At 41.6% G+C, this 13,211-nt stretch overlaps 2 long non-coding RNA genes across 2 annotated transcripts; one reads left to right on the top strand and one right to left on the bottom strand.

Annotated features, from left to right (window-relative positions):
- Nucleotides 1-3,571: 3,571 nt before the first annotated feature.
- Nucleotides 3,572-4,005, bottom strand: LOC147703028 (uncharacterized). Its single transcript, XR_015297275.1, has 3 exons — nucleotides 3,942-4,005; nucleotides 3,811-3,865; nucleotides 3,572-3,701 (listed from the first exon to the last, which is right to left on the bottom strand). It is a non-coding gene; the product is annotated as an uncharacterized LOC147703028 (long non-coding RNA).
- Nucleotides 4,006-6,056: 2,051 nt separating this feature from the next.
- On the top strand, nucleotides 6,057-6,490 carry LOC147703027 (uncharacterized). The gene is made up of 3 exons (XR_015297274.1): nucleotides 6,057-6,120; nucleotides 6,197-6,251; nucleotides 6,361-6,490. It is a non-coding gene; the product is annotated as an uncharacterized LOC147703027 (long non-coding RNA).
- Nucleotides 6,491-13,211: the final 6,721 nt, after the last annotated feature.

Genomic DNA, 13,211 nt, shown 5'->3' with positions numbered 1-13,211 from the left:
ATGTTCTTCTTCAGTCTGTGAGTAGATCAAAATATCATCGATGTAAACGATGACAAACACATCAAGAAATTCCCGCATGATAACGTTGATAAAATATTGAAACACAGCTGGAGCATTGCATAAGCCAAAAGGCACGACGCAGTATTCATATAACCCAAATCTGGTGCGAAAAGCTGTTTTCCGCTCATCACCTCTTTAACCCGAATAAGATGATACGATCCTTTCAGGTCAATTTTGGTGTAGATCTTTGCACCTCGCACTTGGTCAAAAAGGACAGGAATGAGTGGTAGGGGATACTTATTCTTAATAGTGATCTTGTTCAAAGCACGATAGTCCAGGCAGGCTCTCAAGCCTCCCTCCCGTTTGGGAATAAAGAATAAAGGCAATGACACAGGGGAGGTCGAATGACTAATAAAACCTTTCTGCAACATTTCTTCAAAATAGTCTTCAGGTATTCAGTTTCAGCAGCGGTCAGAGCATATATTCTACTATTAGGAAGTTCTGCCCCTGGTACTAGATCTATAAGAAAATCGTAACTACGATTTGGTGGTAGTTTAGAAGCCTCTTCTTCATTAAATAAGGATTCAAACTCGGAATAGATCTCTGGTACAAAAGAAGTAGCTGCCACTGATTTAACGGTACAGCATAAAGGGTGCAAACTGTCACTGGCTTCTTGATAGCAATGCAACATACAGAATTGAGATTTTAGGGTCACTGTACGTTCTATCCAATCAACTTGTGGATTGTGAGCTTGTAGTCATGGGACACCTAATATTGCTCCAAAATGAGGACTGTCAATCAAATCAAACGTTATTTGTTCGGAATGTTCATTGCCACATACCAAGGTAAGGGGAGGTGTTTGATGACCAATCAATCCGGAAGATAATTCCGAACCATCTACTGCCTTAACTGGTTCAGGGCGACTCTTGGTGATGAAAGGAATGCCAATCTTATTGGCTAACTGTATGTCAAAAAAATTGCCTGTGGCTCCTGAATCTAGTAATATAGACATGTTATATCTGTCTTGATTTGAGATTATGAGGGTCACATTTAGAAGAAAATGTTTCACAGGTCTGATTAAAGTCTTTCTTGATTTTGAGATCTGTTGAGATGATGAACTTGAAGAATCGATCTCATTATTCTTCAAGTTTTCTAGTTTTCCTGAGTGCTAGCAATCTTTTTAGGAGGAGTGGAAGGCCTGTCAGGGCAATCAGTTGCAAAATGTCCTCCTTTCCCACAATACAGACATAAATTATTTTTACGTCTCTTTGATTTTTCTTCATCTGATATAGGGCATCTCAAACCTCCAATTTGCATAGGTTCAGGCATATATTTAGATTCTTTTTTGTCTGCTCTCTGTACAACATATCTTGGATAACCCAATCAGGATTTTTCTCCTCTTCTTTCTTGTAATCTATGATTTAATTTTACAGTGAGTTCAATAAATGAAGGACAATCCTCAGGTGGATTTACTATTTGTGATAATATATCCTTCAACTCATCCGATAAGCCTCTGTAAAATAATGATGTCCTCTTATCTTCAAGCCAATATGTTTCTGCCAGTAGTCTATTAAATTGTGTGATAAAGGTGAGAAGATCTTTAGACCCTTGCTTTAAATTAAGAAGAGCATTGTCACTAGCCTGCATGTATGTATGTTTACCAAAGAGGCTTCTCATCTTGTCTTGAAAATTGTTGTAATCGTATAACAATGGATCATTATTCTCAACAAGGGGTACTGCCCATTCGGCTGCATTCCCAGCTAAATATGAAATAACAAATGCTACCTTAGCAGCATCATCAGGGAAAGCAGCCGCTTTACACATGAACTGGAGATGGCTTTGAGTCATAAAACTATTGAATTTAGAGCTGTCCCCTGTGAACCTTTCAGGCATAGCTAAGGGCACATGACTAGGGGTGTGGACAGTAACCTGAACGGGAGCTATGGCACTTTTTTTTCCCCAGATGTGACGCTCGCAGAAGAGGTTGGGATAGTAAAATGTGCTGGCTGGATACAGTTTCTCCTTCCCTTGGGAATTGCTCCCAACCCTCCAGCCCCACTGATATCTGGAGCTTTTAATTGGGAAACTTGTGCCTGTAATTTTAGATTCTCTGAACGTAACTGAGCTACTTCATTTTGCAACTTTACCAATATTATAGATAGGTCTTCTACTGTAGGAACTTGACTAGTTAAGGAGGATGCCTGTTCGGAAGGACTGCAGGTCTTATCTACATTCATCTTCGCTCGGGTGGAATAAATTTGTGGGCTTGGCTTTCTGTCACGATTCCCCTAATAGGGAGGGGCCAAGTTCCACAGAAGCGAAGATGAAAGTCCTCCACACATCCAAAAAGCAACGACAAGAGTGGGATATATACACACTCAATGCCAACTGCTCCCGAAAAGTGTGGGGGGGAATAATCCGAGGAGTGTACCAACTCTCCCCCAGCTGGATGTTGTAGCTGCAGACTTGGAGACAGGAGAAGGCTGCAAAAAATACACAGTGCTTCTAAACTACAATGAAACAACAAGAATTATATACATGTGTTCAACATGAAGTTCCACTTACCCCACGATAGGGGGAGTCAGACCTTGAATGAAGTGTCACCAGGAAACTCCAGAGAGGAAAAAACGCCAGGGAAGTTATGTACCCCGACAGCAGCACCGGACTCACACAGAAAATAGGCTACAGGAAGAACGTGGGAGGATAGGAGTTTCACCCGGCTTCCAGAGCAACAGAAGTGGAGCAAACAGTCACTAACTGTGGAATTCCGACCGGCTCATGCACCAGAGATAGAACGGGAAGGAAACGTACTAGACTATAAGTTGAGCAAACCACGCCCGGCTCTTAAACTAAAGACAGAGTGGAACGGGTGTACACAAAGCACAAACACGAATGAGAAGCTCCGCCCAACTTTTAAGCTAAAGACAGAGTGGTACTGGGCTTTCAAATAGACAGAATGTTACGGACTCACTCGAGACAAGGGGAAGTGCTACCCGACTCGTAAACTAAAGACGGAGCAGAACGAGCACCTCACTAGACATAAACACACGATATGACAACACTCAGGAACACAGTGGAATGCCAGGTAAAGATGGGAAAGTCATAACCCAGAATAATTTTTTGAAGAAAGGGAGTTAGGTTCTTAGAATGTGGGGATGGCTGAACCTTATATGAATATGAAAAATATATAGATGCCAGCGCACTTTATTTGATTTTGCTATAAATCATTAGCAACAGATCAAAATCAATTTTGATTTGTTAGGTATATTTATTTTTACCTTCTCTTTGGGTTCTCTTTATAGAAAAAATCAATCGTTTCTATGTCAGAAAAAACAACACAACATATATAACAAATATATACATTAACTTATACACACCATTTACCAAAAAACGTTATTACATACATATAAACATTCACTGTACACTATACACTAGACTTTCATTATATACAACATCGCTTATGCAAATCTATTTTCAGTCGTTCCTCAGGCAAATATCAGCTCTTTGCCTTATTGACCATCAATGATTACAATTAGAGGAACAGTAGTGAACACAGTCATACTAAACAGGAGATAACACTCATTATCAATTTCTATGAGTCAACAGTTATTAGTATTTTTAAATTGTATCTCCGTTCTGCCGACGCGTTTCGAACACCACACAACAGTTATGGGTTCTCCTCAGGGCCTTGTCACTTCTATCTGCATGTGTATACAAAAAAGAAAAGCACCAAAAGGTGTTTCAGTGTAAATTCTCTAGCCTCATATATCTGCAAAAGTTGCATTATACTGCATTTGGGGTCCATATTACCTTTCATGTGGCTGTGGTAATCCTATGTTCGGTTTTAGATCTTTAGAGCTGCAATCTGAAGAATAATTCTATTTAGAGCCAGACTTGGATTGAGCCTTAAGGTTACTTTAACAAAACACTGCGTGACATACCTTTTTTGAATCTTGTGGGTCCGTGTATGGGCGTTCCCCTATGGCTCGGAAACACTTTTCACCTATGAGCAATGCAGGATTGGTTTACTATTTGTGGGCTTGTATTACCTCTCAGACACGTGCAGCATCTTTTAACTATCTTCCTACCTTGTTCGGTGTACCAATCACTTCGGGGGCGTCTCACTCCATGTGCGGGTTAGTTTATATACGCGGGCAATCTATTGGAAAAAATAATGAATTCTAAGTACACTTGTTGCTATTTTGATGGAAGCTCTGTCCGATGTATCGTTTGTCCGTACTGACCTTGTTTACAATGGTCCTCCGGACTCTGATTATGCGCGCCGCGTTGTTCCTTTCGAATCACTTTCAGTGGTTACACTGTTGTGGAAACAAAGCGGAGCGCGTATTAGTTCCCCATTCTTAGCTCCAAACTACCTTTCGCGTGTGGTGCCTGTCCCATACAGTCTCTCCTTACCTCCTTCGTGCCTTGCTGCAGCTCTTCCTCACTTCGCTCTGGAAGGCGGCGGCCGTGTAACTACATTACTTATGGCGGCCATGTGACCTCAGGAATTCTGGGAGTTGTAGTTTTTCTTTATTGGTTGCTAGGGAACCTATATGTACTCTTATTCAGATTTCTATTGCCTGAATTAAAACCGGGTTTGTCGTGATGCCCGTGGGTTAATGTTTAGGCATTGCCTCAATATAAGTTGGCCATTCCTGCATTGCGGTCAACAGTTATTCGTGGAGCCCCATGATAATTCCCATATTTACAATCTTGAAACCTCGGAGAGGGTGTTCAATCCATTTTGCGTGCTATTAAATTTGAGGATCAGGTACGCCTCTTTTCTAAGCAATGTGTCTTCAATATCAATTGGACCTCTGCCTCCTGATTACACTATGGAACACAGTACAGTCCATTTGAAGTCCATTTCACTGTGATTTGAATCCATAAAGTGTTGGACCATTGGCGCACTCAGTACCTTTTTTTTAATTCTTGACCTATGTTGGGTGATCCTACTGTTGAGGGGATTGAGTTTGAACATAGGGGTGTGAAATGGAAGAACAACGGATTCACGAACTGCAGGACACGCAATGTAGTCTATGCAGTAGTCTGTGCCTGCACAAAAATGTACATCGGGAAAACCACACAGCAGGTTAACAGTAGGATCACCCAACATAGGTCAAGAATTAAAAAAAAGGTACTGAGTGCGCCAATGGTCCAACACTTTATGGATTCAAATCACAGTGAAATGGACTTCAAATGGACTGTACTGTGTTCCATAGTGCAATCAGGAGGCAAAGGTCCAATTGATATTGAAGACACATTGCTTAGAAAAGAGGCGTACCTGATCCTCAAATTTAATAGCACGCAAAATGGATTGAACACCCTCTCCGAGGTTTCAAGATTGTAAATATGGGAATTATCATGGGGCTCCACGAATAACTGTTGACCCGCAATGCAGGAATGGCCAACTTATATTGAGGCAATGCCTAAACATTAACCCACGGGCATCACGACAAACCCGGTTTTAATTCAGGCAATAGAAATCTGAATAAGAGTACATATAGGTTCCCTAGCAACCAATAAAGAAAAACTACAACTCCAAGAATTCCTGAGGTCACATGGCCGCCATAAGTAATGTAGTTACACGGCCGCCGCCTTCCAGAGCGAAGTGAGGAAGAGCTGCAGCAAGGCACGAAGGAGGTAAGGAGAGACTGTATGGGACAGGCACCACACGCGAAAGGTAGTTTGAGCTAAGAATGGGGAACTAATATGCGCTCCGCTTTGTTTCCACAACAGTGTAACCACTGAAAGTGATTCAAAAGGAACAACGCGGCGCGCATAATCAGAGTCCGGAGGACCATTGTAAACAAGGTCAGTACGGACAAACGATACATCGGACAGAGCTTCCATCAAAATAGCAACAAGTGTACTTAGAATTCATTATTTTTTCCGATAGATTGCCCGCGTATATAAACTAACCCGCACATGGAGTGAGACGCCCCCGAAGTGATTGGTACACCGAACAAGGTAGGAAGATAGTTAAAAGATGCTGCACGTGTCTGAGAGGTAATACAAGCCCACAAATAGTAAACCAATCCTGCATTGCTCATAGGTGAAAAGTGTTTCCGAGCCATAGGGGGACGCCTATACACGGACCCACAAGATTCAAAAAAGGTATGTCACGCAGTGTTATGTTAAAGTAACCTTAAGGCTCAATCCAAGTCTTGCTCTAAATAGAATTATTCTTCAGATTGCAGCTCTAAAGATCTAAAACCGAACATAGGATTACCACAGCCACATGAAAGGTAATATGGACCTCAAATGCAGTATAACGCAACTTTTGCAGATATATGAGGCTAGAGAATTTACACTGAAACACCTTTTGGTGCTTTTCTTTTTTCTATACACGTGCAGATAGAAGTGACAAGGCCCTGAGGAGAACCCATAACTGTTGTGTGGTGTTCGAAACGCGTCGGCAGAACGGAGATACAATTTAAAAATACTAATAACTGTTGACTCATAGAAATTGATAATGAGTGTTATCTCCTGTTTAGTATGACTGTGTTCACTACTGTTCCTCTAATTGTAATCATTGATGGTCAATAAGGCAAAGAGCTGATATTTGCCTGAGGAACGACTGAAAATAGATTTGCATAAGCGATGTTGTATATAATGAAAGTCTAGTGTATAGTGTACAGTGAATGTTTATATGTATGTAATAACGTTTTTTGGTAAATGGTGTGTATAAGTTAATGTATATATTTGTTATATATGTTGTGTTGTTTTTTCTGACATAGAAACGATTGATTTTTTCTATAAAGAGAACCCAAAGAGAAGGTAAAAATAAATATACCTAACAAATCAAAATTGATTTTGATCTGTTGCTAATGATTTATAGCAAAACCAAATAAAGTGGGCTGGCATCTATATATTTTTCATATAACCCAGAATAAGGCGGAACCCGGAAGTGAAGGATTGCAGGGTCAAGACATGCCACCCCTCGCGAGAGTGAGAGGGCGTGTGCAAACAAAGAAAACAATCCAGTCAAAAGTTAGGCAGAGCACAGTCAGGGGAAATAGGGAATAAAAAACAAGGTACAGAAGTTCTCTCCAAAACGATGGCCAGGAATCAATATCGGGAACTTGAGCAGGAGTAAATCAGGAAACAAAGGCTCCGGTAGCTTCCACAAAGCCCGAAGAGCGAATGCTAGGTAAAGGGGGCGTGATCACGTCAGAATCAGTAAGCCAAGCGTGGACTCACGTGAGAGACGTCCTTTCCTTTACAGTTCCCTAGGGATCATCCCAAAAGTACACGACAGGGCACAAGGAACATAAGGAGTTCATTAAGGGGACGTCTAAAAAAATGCAAGTCAGGTTAAGAGGGAACACAATGCTGAACACACGTTACAGAGGGTCTGTGAATCTGCGACCACCCCTAACAATTCCTACACACATACAGGCTTCCAACTAACAGAAATTTTCCCAGGTCATTGGTAAAATCATATTGCTACCGCAAGTCCGTTTTGGATTATATTATCAATTCATTCAGTGATACCTGTATTGCAATTAAAAATATTTCTATTGCACATGTCACATTTAAAAATCTCATATTTGTCAATAGGCTAAGTGCTTGATCCCTATTATCAGTTTTATTGACAATAAAAAGAGTTTTTTGAAGTTCTTTCCGTTCTTTTTGGAACCACAGACAATCCAGCAAAATATGTGGACTGCTGCATTTTACTTGTAAACCACATGTACACAGACCCTGTTCATACGTCATTGCCATTTTATCTTCCAATCAGCATGTCAAGGATTTACGCCTACTCAGAATTTTAATACTGCATTTCTAAGCTTCGAGTTTGGCATGACCTCAACGTAGGAGAACATATGATCGTTAGTCCACCCGTTTACCAAACATTGGGTTGACAATTTCCTCCCCAGGTAACGTAAATCTTCCTCACAGGTCTTAATGTTAGTGATATAACGCAGTTCCTGCTTAGGGGTGTGCTGTCCTGCTTTTTATTGATCTGGTTCTAATGAGAGTTCAACACATAGCTTATTTTATTGATGTCTAACTTGGGATGCCCAATTAAGTTCACTTTCCTCTATTTCCTTCTTACAAAGATTGGATAATTTGGAGGGTCCTTCTCTATTCAACCTCTGCCACATATTCAATTATGTTTGCATTCCCTGTCCAGGCTGTGAGAAGACATTCCACTCTCACAGCCTCTATATTGGTTGACGGAGGAAGAGTAAGGAGCTTCTTTCAGACATTTACCCTCCTCTAAATTCCAATCCAATTTACACCCAAGGATAAAACCTCTACACTGTATTGGAATTGTGGGCGGACCATTGCATACTGAAGAGAGAGCCCCATACTGAAGAGAGAGCCTTTGATTTTAATGACTGTATGTGGTCCCTTTCAATTTAACTTGCTATCGAACCACATACCCAAATATTTATATTTGTCCACTTCTTCGATTTTGACCTCACCCAGCTTCCAGCAAAAGGAGCTCTTTCTTTTACCCAAAACCATTATTGTAGTCTTATCCAAATTCACCGGGAGGCTTTTTTTATGCAATGATCGTAAAAACAGTCCACTTTCTTTTGGAAACCCTGCTCTGTCATGTCCATTATCACCAGATTATCAGCGTATAATAGACATGCTATATGGGCCCCACCTTTTTAGGGCTTAATCCACCAGCCCTACTCAGTACAATTGGTAAGGCAGAAAGGAACAAAGAAATTAACAGTGGGGCCAAAACACAGCCATGACGCAATCCATTCTTTATCTGAATTTTCTTAGATAAAGTTCCAAGGGTATCCAAGATTACTCTGGCCCAATTCTGAGAATGCATTTCCTGAATTAATGAAAGAACCATCATGTTGATTCTGAGCTTTGCCAACATAGTGCACAGCAGACTACGGTCTACCGAGTCAAAGGCGCTCGGAAATCAACAAAACAGCAGAACAGATTTCCTCGCACTTCCATTGGCTTTTTTGCCTTTGCCCATAAACTAAGGCAATGGTCTATAGTTGAGTAGCCCTCTTTGAACTCACCTTGCTCTATTGGTATCAGACTGTGCTGTTCTGTCCAGGTCTTCAATAGGCCTAACAATAGCTTAGAGAATACTTTCTCCCCCACATCCAGCAGGCTTATAAAGTGATAGTTCTGGGGCAATGTGGCATCTTCCTTTTTAGGTCTCGCAGAGGTGTGGGCAGAGCAATGAGCAAGGCTGCCACGCCTCTGTGAGAGATGTTGTTAGAAAAAGGGTACTGTAAGCCCGCCCCTCTTTTCCATTGGGCAGCGTCAGCATTTATGGTAAACGCTGGCTTCCCATTGGAAAAGAGGGGTTTTGGGTGCCACCCTGTCCGCTTTTCGTACTGCCTGCTTTGTGGCTGTCGTAAAGACAGTTCTTATCTACTTGTTTAGTTAACAAGCAGATAAGAAAATTATTTAGTACAGCCCTTAAGCAGGCACGGAGCGTGGGGGTGCATGGGGTCCCAGGGAGGACAGGGGGATCCCGGCAGACACTGTGTTTTGCACGGGCAGCCTCTCCTCGCTTCAGCCACCCCCTTGGAGCACACGTCTGCTCAGGGAGCCTTTCCTCGCCCCCACCCCTTCCCTGCTTGGAGCACACAAACTGCTGGCCCTTGTTTTACAACTTGCTACTACTTTTCCTTGCTTGTTCCTCTTCTCTTCTTTATTCTCTTTCCTGTTTCTCCTCTCTCCGCCCTCCCGCTCCTGTTTCTTCCGCACCCGGGCTACAATTACTGCAGCAGGGAGGATTTGTGGGGATAGCTGCCTCTTTGCTGTTGTCTGCCACGGATTTTTGTGGCTCAGAGATACTGAATTATTTCCCTTTCAGGCAGGAGGATAGCTTTTATCCCAGAAAATGCGCTCCATATAGTGGGCATTGCGTGCATACTGAAATCTCCTTGGAAAATAAAAATTTGCGGAATTGCGAAAAACAGTGGGCCACAGAAATTACAGTAATTGATGCCAGTGGCAACACCTAAAGCATCTTCATGAAGATGTCCAATATAGTGAAGCAGAATCAAGAATTTCGAGAGTGTTAGAGGTTACAGAAGAGCATTGATTGATTCAGGCTTCCTGGCAAGATGAAAGACAGCCTGAAAACACAGCGATCTTGGTTGCTAAGGAATAAAACTTCAGCACTGGGAGCAGAGGATTAGCATTTAAAAAGCTTTCACAAGAATAAGTGAAATCAGAATAATGAAAAGTGATTTTTGTTCTTTGCCATCCTCTTCCAGTATATGAAGGGTCATACACAAGTGAATCAAAGGGAAAGACTTTATTTTGGTCTGGATGGCACAATCTCCATCTAGTCACTGTCAATCAGGCCAGGGTTCTTCCCTGGTTGTCTTCTTTGAAAAGTTGAGGGTAGGCATTTGTCATTCGGCCAGGAGCACTTCCACACTGGCCCTTTAAAGAGATAGAAACATAAAAAGCACAGACTGTTAACTAGGGAAGTAAAACTCAGTATTAGATCCTCAGCAGGAGCAAAAGCACCAAGTGCTCTAGAGTGTTTCTAATCACATTCCATTGCTGCATAATTTTTTACACTGAACCTCCTTTTAAAGGCTGGACTGCACTTTTGCTTTCAAGTAACATGTCCTGCAACACCTTTCCCTCTTTGGCTGCGATGTCGTGCACACCGTGTACTCTGTGACAGTAGTAAGTGCACATATGGCTTGTGTGATGCTTGTGGATGCCTGATGCTTGTGGATGCCTGATGCTTGTGGATGTCTGATGCTTGTGGATGTCTGATGCTTGTGGACACTTGTGGATGTCTGACGCTTGTGGATGTCTGATGCTTGTGGATGTCTGATGCTTGTGGATGTCTGATGCTTGTGGATGTCTGATGCTTGTGGATGCCTGACGCTTGTGAATGTCTGATGCTTGTGGATGTCTGACGCTTGTGGATGTCTGACGCATGTGGATGTCTAATGCTTGTGGATGCCTGATGCTTGTGGATGCCTGACGCTTGTGGATGTCTGATGCTTGTGGATGTCTGATGCCTGCTGCTTGTAGATGTCTGATGCTTGTGGATGTCTGATGCTTGTGGATGTCTGATGCTTGTGGATGTCTGATGCTTGTGGATGCCTGATGCTTGTGGATGCCCGATGCTCGTGGATGCCTGAGGCTTGTGGATATCTGATGCTCGTGGATGTAAATGACGATGCCTTTTATTTATGATTTGGTTTGTACAACATACATTAAAGGCATTGTCATTTACAATACCATTTACAATACCAATAGCTCCAAAACTCGCAGTTGCGAGACCTATTGCATTGCAAATGCTTAGTACATATTGGTCTGACAATGTCCCCCTTCAAACTTTCTGGGAAAATCCAGGAGGTTAAAATGTTTTAGAAGGTCACATTTAGAAAGATTGCGCGCCAGTCAGTATTATTTTTTAATATATTTTCTGATAGGTTGCCTGGCCCTTCGGCTTTAGTTAGTTTTAAAGATCGAATGCTTTCTTTTATATTTTAAAAGGAGAAGTATGGCATTAATTGTTCTACCTCCTTGGCCCTCAATACCATGATCTTCTTCATCCTTTTCCCATTATACAAGTTACTCAGGTGATTAACCCAATCGTCTTCTCCCACGGAGTACCGCATTTCCCCTTGTACATTTCCCTCTTTTATCAATCGCCAGAATAATCTTAAATTATTTGTAATTATCACTTATAACATGGTTTGTCAATTTTTAGACATATATTCTATTTTCCTTTTTTCTCATCTTATTTTTATACTCAAGTTTTGCCACTCGAAGGCTCTCGACTGTAACCTTATCCTGTCTTTTTCTTAACTGTCTTGCCCATTTTCTTACCCTCAATTTTAAATTCCTACACTCATTATTAAACCAGCCATGTATTCTCTCTTTTTTCTTGGGTCCTGGCCCTGATTTTACCTGTGTCCTTAAACAATGTACCACCTGCTCAATAACCTGATCATACCATGTTAGTGTTTTATCTCTTTGCTCCAAATTACCAATAGATGTATTGTGAATTATCAGGCTATTGACCAGTTTCAGACTGTCTTCGGTTATGCGGGTGGTTATGCTTGGTTACATGTTCTACTTGTAAAGGGACCACTCTTTCTTTTTCCGACCCATGTTCTATGTGAATTAATATTTGTAGGGGCCAGTGGTCACTACCTTCACTCTGTAATATCTCAAATCCTTCTACATGCTTAAAGTACCAAGCATTTATAAAAGCATAATCAATAGGGCAATTCTGGTTCCCTATGCAAAAGGTCTTTCTTGCGGGCGGTCGCTGTTCGACCGTCCGTTGGCACAGAATAACCCTATAGAGCCGGGAAACTTTGCTAGATATTTGTCTCGTGCAGAACTACCTACTCCAGCAAAATTTGCTGGGGGTACCTGTGCCAAAGGTAGTAGATCTTTAAACAGTTTATCGCTAAGAGAAGGATCCAATTTATGATTAAAATCTCCTAGGATCATTATCAGTTGTGATGTTTTTGTTATATAGATGCCCTACAGATCTTCCTCTAGCAATCCCAGTTGCTCTTCATAATCTATTATGGCAGCTGGCTAAATATATATATTGATCACTATTATTTCTCTTCTTTCCTGTGTGCCACTATAGAGCTGACTAGCTAATAACCACCTACATTTCACTTTTAGCTTGGTTACTTCATTAGCTATTTTTGATGAAATCAACATAATCATCCCCCCTGACGGTCGGCCTAGATTTAATCATACTGCCTCCTTAGTAAGCATAAAAACCCCATTATTGGTTCAGGTACCTCGCACAACCATGACTCCTGAAAACACAAAATGTCATAACTACCCTGCATTTCTCTAAGGGTGTCTTGGGCTAACTGTCTCTTGTATCCCCCTATATTCCATGACAGTATCCGTAGGCTGTGCGAGGACCCCAATTCCTTATCCAGCACACTCAACCCTTCAATCATATTATCATTCCAACTTATTGAGTATTCAGATAGAGGTTCAAATCGATTGTTCAACAGTGGACCCTCTACAACTTTTGCTCGTGTTACTTTTATCCCTCCCTGATTTTTTTCAGTGCAGATTCTTCTATGCTGGGTACCTAGTATTTCATACTTTATTTGCTTCGAGCATAGACCTGCATGGTAGGTGAGGGTCCCAGAGTCCCTGGGGTTGCTCCCTTCTATATCGAGTTCTCTATTGTGCACATGTCTTATCCCCTCATTTTCCAATTCTCCCTCTGCACTTACTACCATCTGCTTTAC

Source organism: Lissotriton vulgaris, chromosome 7 (assembly GCF_964263255.1).
Source record: "Lissotriton vulgaris chromosome 7, aLisVul1.2, whole genome shotgun sequence".
Lineage (NCBI taxonomy): Eukaryota > Metazoa > Chordata > Amphibia > Caudata > Salamandridae > Lissotriton > Lissotriton vulgaris.
The sequence above is the reverse complement of the archived record's forward strand: the minus strand, read 5'-3'. Positions and strand labels throughout refer to the sequence as shown.